The sequence below is a fragment of the Sinocyclocheilus grahami genome, unplaced genomic scaffold (genome assembly GCF_001515645.1).
Source record: "Sinocyclocheilus grahami isolate Dianchi unplaced genomic scaffold, SAMN03320097.WGS_v1.1 scaffold215.1, whole genome shotgun sequence".
Classification (NCBI taxonomy): Eukaryota; Metazoa; Chordata; class Actinopteri; order Cypriniformes; family Cyprinidae; genus Sinocyclocheilus; species Sinocyclocheilus grahami.
Genome location: NW_015505394.1, coordinates 114,106 through 127,042, shown reverse-complemented (window position 1 = coordinate 127,042; position 12,937 = coordinate 114,106). Strand labels below are relative to the sequence as shown.

Sequence of the window (12,937 nt, the reverse complement as noted above, 5' to 3'; positions counted from 1 at the left end):
AACACGCCCCCACATATCTACCTCACTATGTGGGAAGATTTGCATAACGCCGCCCAAATGTTCACGCAAAGAAAGAAGGCGTAACTTTTATTCTCGCTGTAGTATTGTTGCCGCTGCCGCCATGTCCTGAAGACGCTGTGTGTTTCCTTGTGAAAGCGAAACTACTTTGTTTGGTCTTCCAAAAGAGGACGATATCCGCTTCGTCATGCCTAGAGCTGATCCGTGCTGGTCGCTGAGGGAATACTTCAACATGGATCGCCGGCACATTTTATGGAGGACTGTTTACTGATCCTGGGAGAGTAACGTTAGACTAAAATGCCGGCAGTTCTGACTCACGCAAGTATGTTTTCTTTTATCATTTGCCACTGATGATTCAAACGCGAGTTTTGGGCAGTGTGGAGTAGCACTTGTTGTTCGTCATTTCTCTGATCACAAATGCAGACAGGGTTTTATGTTTATGTATGATTCAAACGCGAGTTTGCTGGCGGACTTATGACAGCTCACTCAGGGCGGGTCTAAGGTAAGACGCCAGTCCAGTTTGTGCTGAAACGCCACTGTCAATCAAACTATCATGGGAGGGGCCTGTTTTTGTGACATCACACAGACAGGCATCTGAGATCGGCTCTATTTGAGAAAGGGGTAAAGATTTTAGTATTAAAAAAAAAAACACTGGGTGTATTTTTATCATTATAGGGTGGTTGTGTACACACACTGCCAACACACATTTCAGTTCAAACAACTTGTAAAATGCATGTAGCATCTGATGACCCCTTTAAAGAAATAAACCCATCTACATCTTGAATGGCCTGAGAATAAGAAATGTTCAGCGAATTGTCATTTTTGAGTGAACTATTCCATTAATTGTGCACCTCTTAAAACCGACCACTGTAGTTCACGATACCCTTATATGTTATGCTTTGGGTAAGTGAATGTTTGAATTTGTGTTACCAATTGAGCGCACGAGTCCATGTCTCTCTCTCTGTTTATCAAACATCATCTTATTGCGTGGTTGTTTCAAAACATATTCTTGAGCCCTCTGCATCAGCCCAAAGGAACTGCGCCGCCTGTCCCTCATTTCAGTATGTCCCACCACCCGGCTCCTCCTCATCCAGAAATGAGGCCATGCCAAGGAAACGAGGGACCACCTCAAGGAAAATCGAATGAGTATAAAAGAACTGCAGAATCAGAAGATATGCAATGAGATTTATAATTAGTAAAAAATAATATATATTAAGAACAAAAACACACGCACATGTTTGATGGTGTGCGACATGTTGTGTGTTCTAGGACTACGGAGGGAGAAGTTGAGGACAATGATGCAGTTGGTCACGATCAGTGTGGTCATACACATGACGAAGATTAAATACCTAAAATAAAATCAAGAAAAACAGAAGTTAGATGATTAAAACCAGTTAAAAAAAGGTAATTGTCTACACATTCACACAATGACACTAACTTGCCAATAAGAGGCACAGAAAGTGATGTTTCTGGAATCTTCTGAGCGATCAGGAAGAGAAACACAGTCTGAGCCAACAGTAGAAATGGACACAGTCAACTTCTGCCCCCCGGCTAAGAGACAGAGGAGAAAGAAAGAAAGAGTGAGACAAAGACTTAGTGTACAGAGGAGACAGACACCGAGACTATCAACACTGTAAGACTGTAATGGGGTCTTAATATTTTAGGGCATACTGAACACTCAGAATGTCTGCACATGCACACACAAACACCTTTTGCAGGTAGAAAAAAGGGCAGAACGACCAGAGAGGAGATGAGAGAGCAGGGCAGGATGATATTGATGATGTAGAAGAGTGGTTTTCTCTGGATGATGAGATTGAAATACACCTCTTGGTACTCCAGATCATCAGGGGAGTAAAGTGGGTTTGTCAGCTTACGAGCAGGCCAATGCTTGATTGCCCACTCCCCGTTCTCTGTGAGACCAAGTGATTACAGCATTAGAGGAAAGAGACACGTGAACTAACTTTCTAGTATTAAATGTGATGTTAGTTATTTTTTATATTCAAGACATTTTTTTATTAGGTTTTGTATGTGTTTTACTATATTACTCTCTATTCTGCCTGTTTTTGATCAATTTGATAAATAAACAATTTATAAACAAATAAATAAACTATTTTAACAAGATTTATGTTGCTGATAGTCTCATTCTTACCAAGGATGCAAATTAATTTGATCAAAAATACAGTATCGTTCAGTATCATAAGTCAGTATCAAAATTTAGGCTAACTGTTTTCTTTTTTAATATATTTTGAAATGTAATTTATACCTATGATGGAAAAGCTGAAATTTTAACAGTCATTACTCCAGTCTTCAGTGTCACATGATCCTTCAATAGCAATTCTAATATGCTGATTTGCTGCTCAGGAAATATATCATATTATTATCAGAGTTGAAAACAGGTGTGCTGCTTAATATTTATGTGGAAACCATGAGACATTTTTATTCTTTGACAAATAGAAAGTTCAAAAGAACAGCATTTATTTGAAAAATAAATATTTTGTAACATTATAAATGTCTTTACTAGTACTTTTGATCAAATTAATCTGTCCATACTGAAAAAAAGTGATCCCAAAGTGTGTGTGTCCCCACCAGGATAGTAATACCAGTAAATTTTGACCTTGTGGGGACATTTGTTTGGTCCCCATTAGGAAAACAGCTTATAAATCCTACATAATCAAGTTTTTTGAAAATCTAAAAATACCGAAAGTTGTGTGTGAGGGGAAGTTTAGGAGTAGGATTAGGGTAAAGGAATTGAAAATACAGTTTGTACGAAAAAAAATATGAAAACCATTACGCCTATGGAATGTCCCCATAATGATAGGAATACCTCTGTGTGTGTGTGTGTGTGAGAAAAATAAATAGTCAAGTGTGTAAATATGGCACCTGTGAAGGCCTCAGGGTCGATGTCCACCCACTCAATAGGCTTTCCTGTATCTGCATCTTCTGCCAATACCATATCAATTTCATTTGCACTGTATGTCTGAGACCTGCAGGTGTAAAATAAAATATAACTAATATAGTGTAGCATGTTCAAAATGTTGTTGTGTTGTAGATAACAATGTGCTTAATGTTAACGTTGCACTTTATTAATTTCTGTGTTGCGAACTGTTATTGGATGTTCGAGTTGGATGTGAAAAGAGGCTCCACCCCCTGTGTGTGTGTGTGTAAGGGGAAACAGAGGGGGTGGGGGGGCAGAAGAGTGCCTCGCTGGTTCAAGTGCGGTTCTCTTAGAAGTCGGGGTGTGTACGGCGTGGGTTGTGGCTGACAACAGCCCAAATAAACACCCCTTATGCATCAAAATGCCTCGTCCTTGTCTGAGAACGTTACAATATTATGTATACCTGCAAGGCCAGTTGATTCAAATGAATGAAAATTGGGCTACTCTGTGTATATGTGTGATATTAAGATTGAGAGACATGTCATTGTGAAACAAACAAAAATTGAGATTTATAGATCATCTGAAAGCTGAATAAATAAGCTTTCCACTGATGTATGATTTGTTTCCACTGATGTAGGGTGCAAAAAAAATAAAAAACATATATATATATATATATATATATATATATATATATATATATATATATATATATACACGATAGCTTTAACAAAAATTAAAAAGAAAAAATTAAATTACCCAAAATAAAAAACAGAATTTGAATCCATAATCTTGTCATTAATTTCCATGAATCCATGAGTCTTGCATTTAAACATAAATCACACTCTGTGCCAACCTGAAGACTAGTGTGCAGTTTTGCCAGTCAAAAGGGAAGTAGGTGATCTCTATAGCACAGGTACTGCGGTAGATGGCAGGGGGAAGCCAGTACATGGAGCCATCCAGTGGCGTGTCCACAAGGGTGGCACGGGGTGGCAACTGCCACCCTTAAAATTAGCTTTGCCACCCCAGTTGCCACCCCAAAGCAGTGTATGGGATCGAAGTGCCTTGAGAGTGGAGCAGCGTGATTTTAACTGAATTGGGGATCTTTTGAAAGTCTGAGAATTCTGGTTTTCGCTCACTCTCAGAGTGCTCCACTACCGCTCAATCACTAGCACAATTAATGCCATAACTATAACTTAGCCATTCTAAACTAGTTCTACCTACAAGGATTGTACTGCACGCACACATGTACAGACACATAACAGATCACTCACACACAGTAACAAAAAATATTGTCAACGCTGCCCTGTGATTTGTCAATAAACAAGCTTAGAAACAGAAAAATTATACCGAAAATGTATTTGTGTTTTGAAGTAATCAAAATCCACAGCGTCACTATAAGTAGAGAGACGTTGCACAGACAGGCAGGACTTATTTACATGTAATTGCGCTCTCACAAATGCATTCAAATAACTTTAATTTTACTGTGCTTCTATGTATCTGATTTAATAACAGATAAAATAACTGACGAAAATGTAGCGTAAATTTAAATTAGTAAATTTCATCCTTCCAAACAAAATTCACACTTCAAAAAGCTGCAATGACAGATTTAACTTTTAATTCTGATAACCTTTGCAGCACTGCCTAACAGTAACCGTCAGAAAATTTTCTGGAAGTCAATGGTGAAAAAAGTGTAAAAAAAAAGTGTCTCCCAATTTTTCATGCCGCAGCAAAAATCAAGCATTGTATAATACCCCCCTGAACTCCTGATGGCCATATATTGGTCACACTGTAGTTAAGCAGTTATAAAAGTAATGTAAAAGTAGCCTATGTAAACGTAAGAGCCCTTGAGCAGATCAGATGAGACCAAATTAATGAATAGTAGGCTAATAATAATAATAATAATGATGATGATGATAATAACCAAAAAAAAATGAATGTGTTATTTTCTTTCCTTTAAGTAAATGTGCATTAAACGATGAAGGTTACTTTGTAAATGTAATAGGTTACAGTTTACAGGTTACCCTATTTAAAATGTAATAAGTAGTGTAGCTATTTCAATTGCTTTATTAAAGTAATGTAACTGATTACATTGGATTACTTTTCTAAATTTAAAATATTTTCTACTGTTAATCATTTTGAAACATTTAAAGCAGGCAGGGTTAACCTTACAGTAGAACTCAACACTGATTATTGGCAGACTTTCAAAAGCCTGCATCACTTGAATTAAGTTTATAATAATTTAAAATGTCAAGCACAGCCACTACAAAATCAGACTTAAGCACCTTTTTTACTTTGAGATCAATCTGATTCTGGTTAAATTCTGATCGTTCTGGTTAAATACAGGTTTAAAATCATAACAAGAAATAGTTTGATAGCTATGATACTGTTTTTAAAATCAAATATTTTCACAGCTATGACAGGAAACACTGGCATCTAACAATGCCTTGGGGGGAAAATCAGTTAATCTTAAAGCATATGCATAAACCCAAATAGGAAATTAAACAGTTATCGAATAAGCATGCATCTTATTCTGTGTTCTAAACTCCTGAAACATTGGTGCTTCGTATTTTAGAGCAGTCACTGCAATTAAGAAATAAATTAATCAAATCTGTATGTGCGTGTTTGTGTGAAAACCCCCTTTGTAATTATTAACTAGGGATGCACCGATATGAAAAGGAAAAAATGAGCATTTATCGGCCGATACCGATATGGTGGCCGATATATCGTGCATCCCTATTATTAACATTTGCATAAGTAACTGTATAGGCTAATTTAATTACACTTTTTTTCTCAGTAACTGTAACAGATTGCATTTACATTTACTTTGTAAGTAAATTACGTAATTCCTTTACATGTAATTAGTTACTCCCCAACACTGGTGTTGAATATACAGAATATATGGGGAGTACAAACACTGATCTATAGTTGCCACCCCTCATTCTGCTCTTGCCCCCACTTTGCCACCCCAACTATAAAATCCTGGACACGTCCCTGGAGCCATCACTCCAAATCAGCATATTAGCATAGTATGCCACATCAAATTTGCCATCAATGCTGCAAAGAGAGTGAAAAAGAAGTGATTTTGACATTTTTGTAGTAACAGCGAGAAAAAAATGCTAAATTAACTCTTACTGCTAACTCACTTGTTTTCCAAAACTATATCTGGTAGCCACACAGTGTTGTATGGCACACGTATCAGATTAATGCCATGATACTCAGATGTATTCCATGCAAGACGGTAGTCATGCCATTGCTGAAGAGCAGAAACGTGATAGAAGGAAAGCAGGAATTAGCAGGACATAGAACTGAAAAAGGAAACTGTGAAGTGCAGAAAAAAATTGCACCGCATTAGCTAAGACATTATAACTGAACAAATTAATTAACAAATATTGAAGAGAGAAAATTGTTCAGAAAGAAATATGGAGAGATGATGTAGATGAATAAAAGAAAGAGCTAATAGACAAGACATATCTATTCTTTATGGAAGGATTATTACGAGAAAGTTTCTCATTATTATGAGAAACTAAGTCATTATTACGAGAAAGTTTCTCATTATAACGAGATACTAAGTCATAATTTTGAGAAAGTTTCTCATTATTATGACTTACGGAATTATATTTTTTTATTTAGTGGCGGAAACGGGCTTCCATAATTCTTTAACCACCTGTACTATTTCTTTTTAAAATATTTGACATTGAAATAAAATATTTAGTTAAATGTGTGAGCAATCAGAGAACTCAATTAAATTATTTCTTTGAAGCATCTTACGTGCCATCACGTAAAACAAATTTTTGCATCCTGCTGCGCTACTTTTCTATTGTTTTTCTATGTAAACATTTGCAAGACAGACCGGTGTGTTCCTGTCTCATGCTTGAGTAGCAAGCTCAACTTTTGACAAATTTGAAATGCACTCTAAATGCATGATGCATTGATCTTACTGTGAACGATTCTTCAAAATTTCTTAACATGCTGTTCCAGTAAAACATTAAACTGTCTCTGGTGACATCCTCTTAAACTCTGCCCCTTTCTAATAACTGAATGCAAGATTGCATTCAGATCTGCCTCCATCCAATCAACAACTGATATGCAGAACCAAGTACCAGCCCTACATTTTTCCTTAGTTGATCATTTGTTTCACTCTGATGTACATCAAAATATGGGGGAAAAAACAGTTACACTGCAACTTTGAAAAAAAAAAAAACACATTTTGTGTGAACGGCCCTTGGAAGATGCGTGAGATACTCACAATCTCAATCCAAACATTTGTAGTTAGAGTGTCCTCTTTTTCATTCTGTTAAGGGAGGGACAAGTTTCCAAATGTTAAATGTAAATATATTATGTAATTATTACCAAAATAAATTGTGCAAACATTATTACAATATAGTAGCTCTGATGTATATACAACTTTCTAAAATAAATTTGATGTATTTGTTATATTTTTGCTGGTATTTATAACATTTTGATAAAAGATATAATGTATTGATATATGTGTTTGTTTAATAAAACTCACACTACGTGTCACTCTTAGCAGGTACATAAGTTACCAAGGAGATGAGCTTGGTGAGGGTTAACTTGACTTGACCCTTCACTTTTTCATCAGGGTGTCTTGCTGGTCGAATATTTCTATTGTAGTTCTTAAACTTATCTGTGATTAACTGTCTCTCCTAATTTGCACTGACTGCAAAGTGAAAGAATGAAAGACAGAAATGAGTTTTTAAACAAAAACATTGTTAGTAGACAAACTGAGAGTTTACAGATTTTATTACTAAAAGTACAGAAGGCCCATCGCTGAAGATTATAGCCCATTACAAGCAGCAGGGAGATTTATATAAATTATAATGCAGTTTGCAAATTATTTAACATTTAATGTTACAAGAATCCACATCATAACAAACATATTCAGAATATATATCAGACAACCATTTAAAACTTCACTGACTCAGCTCTGTGAACCCAATGCAGATGCAGTAACCCCTAAACACAATATTAATGTTTGTAACAGCATTACAAATCAAATCCCACAAGATAGGAAAGCCTTTTAGAAAAGATTACACTTCAGTATAAAGCTGCAGTAGCACGTGTGTTGAAGACAGAGAGCCAAGTCAGTCACTCAGTTTTGAGGTACACAAGAGCACGTACCTTGTAATACAGTTGCCAAGAGCGCAAACGCAACTATCCACGTCCTGCCGAATCGGTCCAAGAGGGTCTGGCTGCAGCCTCACACTTGTACTCTCAGACTTGCATTCTCAGACTTGCACTCTCAGACACTTGCGCTTCCGCTAGCGACGTCACTTGCAGTCTTTACTTTTTTATTTTGTTCTATTTTTTATTACTTTTTGTTTGAATCTCTCAACATTTTACAACAGTAGCCAGGTGGTGAAGACAAGAAGAAAGGAACTAACTTACAATGTCACTTGCAATCGCCACTTGCACTCTCCGCTACCTGCGACGTCACTTGCAATTGACACAAATGGTGCGTGTTGCCAATGGAGACAAGAAGCTGTGGTGCTTAAACGATTAAAACTAAATTAGTACCATAACATACAGGGTCCTGCAAGAAAAAGACAAGACCCGCAAATCCGTGGCCACAGAACAGCAGAATATGAACGCAATGCACAAAGTATCTCGTTAAGCGTTTTCCTCCTGTAGAAAAACATAAACACTTAATATGGCTTAATGTATTAAGATGCTATTAAAATATCAAATTAAATATACAGTTTATTAATATAATGAATATGTATATAGTATTTTCCTTCCATACCGCAAAACTTGGCATAATGTGGCATAATGGACTAAAAAGGCCAAACTCAGTATGCTCCTCTACATTATTAATATACAAAACTAATATGTACAGGCAAGCAGGTGAGCCCAGAATAAATGCAACACGCACAGACTTGTTAAGCATTTTTCCATATAGAATAAACTGTCTACAGCTCTTTTATATCATTGTCTTTGTCCATTAAGCTACATTACGTGTTTTATTTATAATGATTTTATATAGGAGGAAAATGTTTAACGTGCAATTTAACACATTGCGTTCTGGGCTCGTCTGCTTGCCTGTACGGAGTTGATCCTTTTAAAATCACTTAATGCATTTCATAATGCACGTTCATATTTGTTGGTCTGAATATACTTTGAGTCAAAAACAAGACATATAGGCTACTGAATTGTCTTTATCATCTGTTATTATACAACATTAAGCGTTTTGCTGTATGGGAGGACAAGTGAAAGTTTGCGCATTGTGTTCATAGCCATCTGTTTGCCATGTAGTACATTAAAAAATAACTATATATCAAATTTGATCTTTTAATTGACCTTAATGTATCTTAATACATTACGCCATGTTAAGTGTTTGTTTTTCTACAGGAGGAAAACACTTAACGAGAGACTTTGTGCATTGCGTTCATATTCTGCTGTTCTGTGGCCACGGATTTGCGGGTCTTGTCTTTTTCTTGCAGGACCCTGTATGTTATAGTACTAAATTAGTTTTAATCGTTTAAGCACCACAGCTTCTTGTCTCCATTGGCAACACGCACCATTTGTGTCGATTGCAAGTGACGTCGCAGGTAGTGGAGAGTGCAAGTGGCGATTGCAAGTGACATTGTAATTTAGTTTCTTTTTTCTTGTCTTCACCACCTGGCTACTGTTGTAAAATGTTGAGAGATTCAAACAAAAAGTAATCAATAAATAGAACAAAATAAAAAATAAAAGACTGCAAGTGACGTTGCTAGCGGAAGCGCAAGTGTCTAAGAGTGCAAGTCTGAGAGTACATGTCTGAGAGTGCAAGTCTGAGAGTGCAAGTCTGAGAGTGCAAGTGCAAGGCTGCAGCCAGACCCTTCTCAACCGGTCGGCCACGGCCGCCAAAAGACCGCCTTAAAAGTTGGTAACAAAGAGACAGTCACGTTATTTTCGAGTGGTCAGTAACCGAGCTCTCTCCTCCCCTCACTGCTACAGCTGTCACTGCACGAGGCTCGAGTTACATTCACTAATCGCCAATACCATTATGCCTCTAATACGCGACAATCATGCAGATTATGTAGGTTACTTCTCTAGCATTACTGCAAGTGACCTCAGATACTATGAATAGAGCCAAAAGATGCTGACGGGAGTGTCAATTTCAGGTGCCAAATCGCAAGACTTTGGTTCCGCTCTCTGCTGCGCGAGCCCATGATGATGTTGACAGTCATGCGAGTATCATAATGGCTTAATACCGATAAGCATAACGGTTATTGATAATGTTGCTGCTCACCCTCAGGGAATTGAGTTTCAGTCTGAAGAAATAAGCAATGTTAACAAGTGTACAGGAGGGACCGGCTGAAGGGCCATAGTGTTGATGTCTCCCATGAAAATGGGTATAAATAACCAGTGTCTGTCTGGACATTGTGCCCTGCTGCATATCTGCCTGGAACAAGGTAAATGCAGGGGTTAGGGAGCGAAGGGTATTTAATTGTATTGTTTGCCTATGCACTCAAAGAGAAATTTGTAAAAATAGGACCCAATGTACGGTTAACAAAGGAATTTTCCGTATTCATTTTTCATTTAAAGTTTGGCTTTAGGGGCAATGGATAGAAAATCATTAGCTCAGTATAAAACCAAAAAACGTCAATGGAAATTGGTTGAAAATGTGTGCAAGTGTGTGTGAAAGGGAATGTAACAAAGAGAACCGTTAAAGTTGATTTTTGTTCCCAGCAGGTCAAAATATCATGTTATTTTTATTATTTGATATTATTTATTATTTTATATCATGTAAAACCATCTGTAATGATAGTCCACTGTAGGCGAGCGTAGTGATGAATCCAAGTGCAGATTTATTTAAACAAAATGATCCAAACATAATCCAAACAAACGAAGACTTGACCAGACTAGACTAGACATGAACAGACTAGACTCACTGACAGCAGGATAAATACATTCAATACCGGAGATCTCCAAAATGGGGTGTGAACTCCAAAAGTGGGCAGAACCTCCAAAATGGGGTGGGGTCTCCTTGCGCAAAGACTTTCACTATTGGCTCTGGCTCCAGCCAATTGTTATTGACTTACATTTCAAAATAAAGCTTTATAAATTAAACATTGTTTCTAGTTCATCTAAAATAAAATATGCTATATAAAATATAAATATTCTCTGTGAGAGCAGAGCCCAAATCTTGTGGCCAGTGCTGTTCGGACTGGAGTTTGAACCTCTGCTTAATGATATAAACGCGAATTACCCACGAGCTCTCCTATGAGCCGTTCCAGCGCAGCGCAGGGGAAAGATTTTACTCTATCGCTTTGTTCTAAGCAACAGGGGCGTCCCGGGGCTCGAAATTCGCAGGGTAGGAGGGGGTAGTGACGCTGGGTGTAACTAAAAAGGTGCCATTGTCCGGTGAGGTCTAGTTGGGGAGTTACGGAACGATCTCATATCGCATAATCTTAATAACTGTTTATCTCTTGAACTGCATCTTTCTTTACCACGTTATTCAGCGCCAATCCCGCCGTGCAGTCAATTTCACTGGTTAAGGTTAGGGTCAGGTGTGGGGTAGGTTTAGGGGTTAGCATTTTTGTAGCATAGTGTAGGAAATCAACACTTTAATTGACACAACCAAACAAATCTTAAGAATCAGCTGTGGGGCGGAGTTTGCACTGAAGTGGATTGGGGGAAAAAATTGCGCATGCGTGTCATGTGCCTGTCTGTCAATGGGAGGAAGCCACGTCCTATTTTGGAGCTCCCACCCCGTTTTGGAGTTCCCGCCCCTTCTCAGATTCACCGCATGTCAACAATCACGTGTGTTTCAGGTTTATTCTAACCTTTTCAATTCCAATAATGGCCACAAATCTGTTTTTAGAACAGTAAAAGCTTTTTTACAATGTTATATTGAGTCACGTTTATCATAAAACACTGATGAAAGCATATATTCCCCCGCTTTATTAGTATTTAAATAGTATATATTTACGTTGAACTTTATTCTTGAACAGATGGCGATGTATTAAGCAGTATATAATCAGTATGTATCTGTTGCTCATGAAAACGTTTCTGAAACGTCTGTATATTTGACAAATATTGCATTTAATTCACTTCATCTGTGATAGAGTATGCAAACACCGCGTGAGCGTCACTAACGGGAGCAGAAAGTATCCGGCTTGACGGCTCCGTTTTCAACTCCGCCCCCGACTGCAAGCAGCTACTCTCGTTGACTGCCATCTGTAGCCGTTCTTCAAGTCGAACACACCTAACATGATGGCTACTTATTGCAAACAATCAGGGTAACATGACACAAACCAACCAATGGGGAACAAGGCACATGACTAGGACAACCAATCAGAACATGACACACAGACAAGAGTACCACATGGCAGGATCACATGACAGGGTAGGAACAACACATGACAGGAACATGAAACAAGGCAACATATCAAAATAAAAGACATGAAAACCTAAACCAGAAACAAAACCCAAAACAGATCTTACACCGTCCCACGTGTCAGGTTTTAAATGATTTATGAAGTCCAGCACATACGATAACTGACACTATAGGTTGGATTTAAAGCATGGTTGCACATCAAAGAGAACATTTTGAATAAAAAAGGCACCATGATCAGGACTTTTTTCAACCTCTTAAACTAGATTATGACACAATCACGTTGTTTATTTCATGCATTTTTGCTTTCTTTAAATTCTGTAGGCTATAAGCCAAATAGCATAAATGCATTGCTTTGCCAGTTGCTGGCCACCGACTTAAAGGCACAATATGTAAGATTTTTTTATTAAAATATCCAAAAACCACTAGAACAGTGTTATATATTTTGCTGACTTGTGTACTTACATTATCCCAAATGTTTAGAAGAATGTTTAAATCCAGAGAAATAAGCAATTTTAACTAGTGACACAGACCGTGTCCATAGTGTCATTGTGTCGCCTGCTAATGACGTCATACACCCTCGATTTCCGGGTAATCGGAAACACCAAAGACGCTTTACTATGTTGTGCGTTTTAATAGACCGGTGACGACCCCACAGAGTAGCATTATAACAGAACTTTCAATTGTATCAGCGCTGCTTTTTTTTC

The 12,937-nt window shown here is 37.6% G+C and overlaps 1 pseudogene; it reads right to left on the bottom strand.

Annotated features, from left to right (window-relative positions):
* The window catches only part of LOC107596184 (acetylcholine receptor subunit gamma-like), a 14,753-nt pseudogene extending 2,645 nt beyond the window's left edge, over positions 1-12,108 (bottom strand).
* Between the last annotated feature and the right edge of the window lie 829 nt (positions 12,109-12,937).